General features: G+C 36.0%; 1 non-coding gene across 1 annotated transcript; it reads left to right on the top strand.

Moving 5' to 3' along the window:
* The first annotated feature begins 473 nt into the window (after window positions 1-473).
* Window positions 474-580, top strand: LOC128117279 (U6 spliceosomal RNA). The gene has a single exon (XR_008220762.1). It is a non-coding gene; the product is annotated as a U6 spliceosomal RNA (small nuclear RNA).
* Window positions 581-7,699: the final 7,119 nt, after the last annotated feature.

Raw genomic sequence — 7,699 nt, forward strand, 5'->3', positions numbered from 1 at the left:
GATTCTTGGCTCAGCTACTAGGGACCCTTGCTGATCTTGTAGAGGACCCTAATTCCATTTCCCAACACCCACATGACAGCTCATAACCACTTATAACTTCCACCTCAGAGAATCCAACCCCCCTCCGTTTTGGCCTGGTGGTCCTGCACACATGTGTGAACAAGCACTCACTCAGGCAAACACATATTCATGTCAAGTCAATCTAAAAATCTTTTCTGATGCTGAAGAAAAGGTTTCGTGGTTAAGAAGAGCACTTGTTGCTCCTATAGGGGGCCTGGGTTTGGTTCTCTGCATCCCTGTCAGCTAGCTCACAACCACCTGTAATTCCAGCTCTAGGGGACCAAAGGCCCTCTTCTGAACTTCAGATTTCACACACACATGACATTCACACACACACACACACACACACACACACACACACACACACACAGAAATGGAAAAAAGTTAACAAACATGCTTACTTCTGCATCATAGTGATCACTTCAGCTGCACTTATACTAAAATTGAAAGAATACAGAGAAGATTAGCATGGCCCCTGTCCAAGGATGAAATGCAAATTTGTGAAGTGTTCCATATTTAAATAAAATAAATAAATAAAAATAACAAACTACAACAAATTTTCCCTCCCCCAAAGAAAAGTTTACAAACACCTTATCACATTATTTCTTAAAATGACTTTAGTTATATATTATTTAATAAGTTGAAACTTTTTTCTTACATAATCACAAGGACTTAAAAATATTGATGAAAATTATTTAGCATATCCACTTAAATTTTAGTAGAAAATATTTATGATATAGTAATATATTTAATATTGAATAGATGATTTGAATTAACTTTCATAGATGGGTACATTTATAAGCTTAAATGAACTTTCAGTATGAAACAGCCATTTTTATTAGGAATTAAGTTAAATTCAGTTTTTTAGATTCAGGAAAATTATTGAAAATTTTAGGAAGACTTATTGATCATTTAAACAAACTGCTTTTAACAATTTAAGTTATATTTTGTAAATTCATTATTTTAAATGTTTTAGTTTTAATTATAATAATTGCATATTTTATCAATGATAATTATAATTATAGGTATCCTTTATTTAATATCTATAAGGTACCAGACATGCTTTTTATATTTAATTCTTAACTAACAATCTAATGCAAATGAAGAAATTCACATTCAAACATTCTAAAAACAGGATAACCAATTAAGTGCCAAAGCTGAACTTGAACTCAAGTTGGCTTCTCTCTCATTCTATCCTTCCAACCTGATAGTACTTAGCCTTAACATATGGTATATATGACATTGAATTTTCATGCATTTTCCACCATAAGTAAATAAAAATACTCCAAAGACAGTTTTCAAGACACAAAAACAGCACAATAATGGTAAAGTACAAATTTTAACTAAAAATTAAAGTTAATCTTTTTTTTTCTCCTTTGGCTAATGGAAATAGTCCTGATTTGTGCCAGAGGATACTCAGTGGTGAAAATAGACACCATTTGCTTTGAGAGCCTTAAATTTGTTATTAGTTCTACATTATACATATTGTTATGATTTTCATTTTGATGAGGTTGTAAGATCTTGTCATGGTATTCCCTTGTGCTCTGTTCTTGGACATTAATTATATGAAAATAGAACAATTTTCCTATACAAAGGAAAGGTATGGGACAAGAGAGGCTGACTGACAGCCTCAATTACTTTACTTCTGTATGATACATAGGGCACCATTTGAACCTGTAGCAATTTTCTGGCATGAGGAGTATCAAAAGCATACTCCATGGATGAGAGAAAGGATAGCAGTTCCTGCGATTACCCTGGCAATTGTCCATCTGCTTCAGAAGGTAGTGTTTAACCTGCAGATAATCATGGGGAAATAGTTTGATGATGCGTGTCAAGTTTTTAACTTTTTTTCCTGGGTGGAGGCAGAGTGGGGATGGGAGTGGTTAACAGTGCAAACTTACAGCTTCCCTACTAGCTCCGTGGCATCACAGGCATAGACAGTACAATTTTGAGCATCTTCTCACAAAACAAACTAAGAAAATGGTGCCATTCAATGAAATAAATTCTAATACAGATTCCAAACTCTAGCTTTCCTTAAATAGATGGAGTGGCATCAGATGAAATTTATAGTATGTCGCTGTTAGTGTTCATTCTTTCATTTCAGAATCACTGAATCACCATTAATGCAAAGGGATTCATTTGGAAAATTTTACTTATATGCTATTTTATAGTTTGTTTACATGTTATCTCATGTGCTATTCATATGTTTTATGCCTTTTGAGCTTGCATGTTTTTTCTGTGTTACAGCCAAGTCGATGTAGCTTGAAAAGAGAAGGATGATCTTGTCAAGTAGATTTTCCCTTCTTATGTCACTTAACTAAGGTGGCATGCCGTTGGCATGTTAATCTTCTAGGTTACTGTAACCAAGAGCTTCATAGTGTAAGTCAGTCAATTACAGAGAAATTTCATGTTTAAATGTTTCTTTGCTTTCATTATTGAAGAATTTCTTTTTGACACAACCTCAAATTTTGTTTGTTTCACTGACAAATAGTTATTTAAAAAAAGATGAAAAATGTGTCTTCCCAGCAAGAGCAAAATCTATGCACATATCTATGTAGCCATGTTGCATGTGAAATACCTAGCTTCCAATTAGTTCTTCATGGGGACTTGAACATCCCAGAATCTAGAAAACTAGGGAATTTAGAGGCAATGAATTCTTCTGTCACTTTTCATCAGTTTCAGTAAATCCAAAATCACCACGTCATGTAGATATTTTATAAATTATTAATATTAATTTACTCATACATCTAGCAAATGTTATATTTTTGAATGGCTTACAATGAGCAAAGAACTGTTCTGCGTTCACAACAGATATGTAGAGTTTGGAATCTGTATTAGAATTTATTTCATTAAATGGCACCATTTTCTTAGTTTGTGAATGAAAATATGACACAATATAAGAAAACAAAACATTCCCTGCTCTCAGATAGTTCACATACTAGTGGTAAAAATAAGAAATCAGCAGAAAGAACACATAGCAAAAATAGAAATAGATGCTAAGGGGAAACTCAAGAAAGGGCAAAAGTACGCTAAAAGGAGGGTGTTGAAATTTTCGATATGGTGCCATTAAAGATCTCAAAAGAGAGTGGAAATAAACGGGTACTCTATCTACAGAAAACTGTCACAGTCATGCGCTGTCTGGTACAGTAACCATTAGTCATATTGTGCAATACAGCTAGGAAACCCCACCATCACATAGAAGGTCAATGATGCTGCTCCCAAAGGAAAGATAACACAAATTTAATGTCCCCAAAGAGGAGAACAGCAGAAGCAGCAGTACAGAGGTGAGTGTGGCTGTACCCTGTGTGAAGGATGCATAGAGGAGAGCTATCAACTAGGACCAGGGTACTTAGATCCATGCTGGGGCTTTAAGACATCACTTGGGAGAGATGGAAAACCTTTGGAATGTGCAGAGTGGAAGAGTGCTCTAGTCTGATTTGCACTATGTCAAGGTCACTCTGACTGCTGTTTTGAGAATTAAGTAAAAGAGCCAAGGTTCTAAGTCCAGAGATCATTGTAATCATCCAGGGCAAGGGAGTGATAGTTTGGAAGAAGTGGATATCAGACTGAGAAGTGGTTGGTTAAGTTCTAGATGGATATTGCAGCAAGACAAAGGTATAAAGAGTATCTAGAAATCCTTTTACACCATAGAGTCTGGAAAAGCATGCCAAGATGTTAGCTGGCTGAACTATACAGCACATGTGAATATCTGTTTCTCCGTCCTATATCAGTTCTGATGCTAGTGTTCCATCTTGTCCTCCAACATGTACTAACTCTGCCTTCTCAGAAAACACAGAAGTAAATTTTTGGTGTTGCATAGTATTAATTATGTAACTGATAAACACTGAATGATAGTGACAGAGTAATAAATACAGTCATCACTTAGGAAAATAAATACCCACTAACTGATTCTTACACACCATTGTGAAGGATGCAGTACTTAACAGGGATTTTATTGGTGGACAGTTCTACTTGTGGAAGTTTATGAATGCCATAGAATTTAGCTAAAAGGTATATAATAGATATGTAAGACACATAAAACGCCATTTCTGCTGCTTTATCTACAGCATTTCACTTGTCATTCAACAATCAGATTGTGGATCCACAACTATTACCAAAGCAAATTCTTCAAAATTCTGTAGCTGAAGGAGTTGAGAATTCATTCCAAGAGGAATACTGCCTGCAACTCTCATGAGATGGCTTTTGTGCTCAGTGTCAATAAACACTTTAAAATGAACAAATATTGGGTCTGGAGATGACAGATCTGTTAAGAGCACTAACTGCTCTTCCAGGGAATCCAGATTCTATTCCCAGCACTTACATGGCAGCTCACAACCATCTGTAACTCAAGTCCCAAACATTGACACCTTCTTCCAGCTCTCATAAGGCCAGGCATGCATGTGGTACATAGACATATAAAAGCAGGCACAACACCCATACGCATAAAAGTTTTAATATTTTAAGTGAACAAATATAAATATTTAGAGTTTTGAGATAAGGCAAATGCATTTTGCCCTTTTATGTTTCAAATAAGCCGAGGTAAGAATTTCTTTCATTATTTTTCTGATTCTCAGTTCCTCTTCACTGCTGAGGAAGGTAATAATTGGGAATAGACTTCAAAGGAGTATGCATTTAGGGCAAAGAAAGGTCAGTTAGGCTGACAATTTGTTTGTATGCTGTTGTGACACTTGTTCTTATATGACTATGAAGAAAGTGCATTTAATTTTCACATCAATCAAGTAGCCAATGATATGAGAAAGTAAACCTTATCTTTTCTTTAGGTTTATCCACAGAGAGGTAAAGGGCAACATCAAAGTGCTCGAATTTTCTCATTTGATAATACTGCTCTAAAAGCTTATGAGACATGATTTATTCTGTTGTTTAAATGCTACCTTCAGTACAACCCAGAGAAATTAAATTCATTTTAGTCACAATCACTTCAACATGAATTAGTTGATAAAGATCTCTTCCCTCTTGGCAGAAAATACTAGGAAGTGTTTGAGCACAGAGTTGTGGAAGGAGTAAGAACAAAGACCGTCAATTTTGCTAGTTTGCGTTGTCCACTCCAAGTGTCGAGAACCTGTACAGAAAGAATAATTTCTAAAACAAGAAACTGCACAAACAGTTTCGTGTTGTCTGTTGAGGAGTATAACTCGATGCACTCTTAAACTTTTCTGTCTTTCCTTTGATTTGGTGCAGCAGGACAGTTATCAAGAGCATGACCATCAGTCGTAAAGCCAACCATTACTTCCTCAGGCTCCAAGAAAATAACTTACTCCTCTTCAATGTTTGGCTGAATAGTTTTATAAAGGAAATAATGATGACAGACAAACCAATGAAGTAGCATACGGCATGATGGTAAGTCACCTAAAGAATACGTATTACAATTTTTCTTCCCCCAATTCCCCTAATACTATCCTTTGGATCAGTCATCATTAATTTTCATTCTGCCTGTCTATCTACAATATCCATTTTCCCCCAATAGTTTGCTCCCATTAAGAATTATTTAGAATCTGGCTTATGGAAAAAATCTTTGAGGGCTTTGAGAGCAGTGGAAAACATTCCTTTCATATACGTAAGTAATATGAGAATCAGTCTTGGTGGGACTTTGTGTAGGAAGCTGTGTAATCAGCCAAAAAAAAGTGTATATTCCCAGAGGTGTGTCAATTGGGGCTGCAAAAAAAAGGGGTGGACAATGAAATAGAAACAGTCATGAAGCAAGCATGGATGTGTGTGTGTGTGTGTGTGTGTGTGTGTGTGTGTGTGTGTGTGTGTGTGTGTGTGTGTATTGGCAATGAAATAGTCTGTTTTGTGGCTGTATGTCACGGCTAAATTGTGAAGAATGCCTGTTTTTAATGACCTTGATCTTCCAAACATAAAGGAATTGTAAGTGATTGTAAATGAATAAAATAATGAAAGAATGTTATCAGATTGTGTTTAGCATCGTGTAAGTGACTCAAGAACAAAACTTGCTCTAGATATTTCCCTATAAATGTATTCCAGTAAGAATGTTAAGGAATACGGAAAGTAGAGTAAACATTCCCAGTTCATTCAAATTTAATGGATGGCAGTGGTACCTATAGTTTTGTGCGGCTTTCTTCAGTGATAATTTTACATGCTTTACTTCATTTAAGGATTGCCCTAGCTATGAAGTAGTTGTGAGGATATCCACTGTTGTCCTGAGAAAACTGAAACCCAAAGACACTGAACAAGAGAGAGGCCAAGTCAACACCACAGCCTAGCTAATAGAATTACTTGACTTTTCACCTTGCTCCCTGAGGTTTATGTCACCCAGCTCTATCCCACCTCCTTCCCGTCCCTTAATTTGTCATCTAAGAAACTTCCAGCAATACAGTCTTGGTTCTGACACTGATATATAGAGCTTAGTGGATAGTGAATTTATTGAAGTAGAAGAATTAAATGAAGGATTATACTAAGGAAGGTACAGAGCTGTGAGGAATTAGTGATGTCTTGGAAACTCTAACCTCAAAATAAATCAATCTAGCTAGATGTTGGTGGCTCATGTCTTTAATCCCAGCATTTGGGAGGAAGAGCCAGGCCTCTCTATGAATTTGAGGCCAGCCTGGTCTACAATGTGAGTTCTGAGACAGCCAAATTTACACAGAGAAATCCTGTCTCAAAAAACCAAAAATAAATAAATAAAATTTAAAACAGTAAATCAATCCAAAATTTTAATAAATCATCCAGGAACCCACACAATCATTCTCATGATGCCACTCTTCACCAGTCACAGAACTTACTGTTGAAAGCGATTAATGCCTTTTTCTTAACATCAAATCCTTTTCATATTTTCTTTTTTGTGCCATCCTCATTTCAGACCAATTTATTTGGCTAATGTCTGTACTTCAGAGTCAGTTCAGTAGTTCATTTGCACAAGACCCTCCACCTCATCAATTAGAGGTGGTGGTGGGTAGGGGAATTTGATACCACAGCCATCTCTGTCTGGTTCTCTTCGTGTGGTTTTACAGTCATCTATTACCTATCTCTCTAGACTGTGGTTTCTCTAAAGGATGAACTGTGGTGTAATCGTCTTGGGCACATAGCACAGACAACATGCTGGTGAATGCTTAGGGGATGAATAGATAACCACTGATTTTTAGGGGAAGGATACACTTAGAAAGAACGTCCCTGTCATTATTCCTTGCAAGCTCCTTTCATCATTAGCACAAGGCCCTAAATATAATGCCAAAGTTATAATTTTGTTTTTCAGAGACAGGATTTGTGTAGTGATTTATTTTTCTTGTTTTTGCTCCCACACACACACACCGAGGTATGGTTTGCTGGCTCTTACATTTAGAACTAGACTTAGTGAACACACACACTTGAAAGTTTTGTTTCCGTACTCATGAAATTTAAAGGTATGCCTTTCAAAAGAAAAAGAAATTGAATTCTCTTTAAAGTCCTAGCTCTTTCATTTTAAATGCAACTCATGGTTGGCATCCCCCAGGTAAATTAAATGAAAAAATAAAAATAAAAACAGAATATATCAGCAAAGACCACTTATTTTTTAATTGAACAGCTAATCTAACAAACTCCATCACCATGTATCTGCTCCCCATTCTCTTTTTCTATCACAAAGTACAAGAAGTGAATCTCTTTCCAAGATGTGCATTATGTG

Source organism: Peromyscus californicus, unplaced genomic scaffold, assembly GCF_007827085.1.
Source record: "Peromyscus californicus insignis strain IS unplaced genomic scaffold, ASM782708v3 Scaffold_20__1_contigs__length_68692818, whole genome shotgun sequence".
NCBI classification, from domain to species: domain Eukaryota; kingdom Metazoa; phylum Chordata; class Mammalia; order Rodentia; family Cricetidae; genus Peromyscus; species Peromyscus californicus.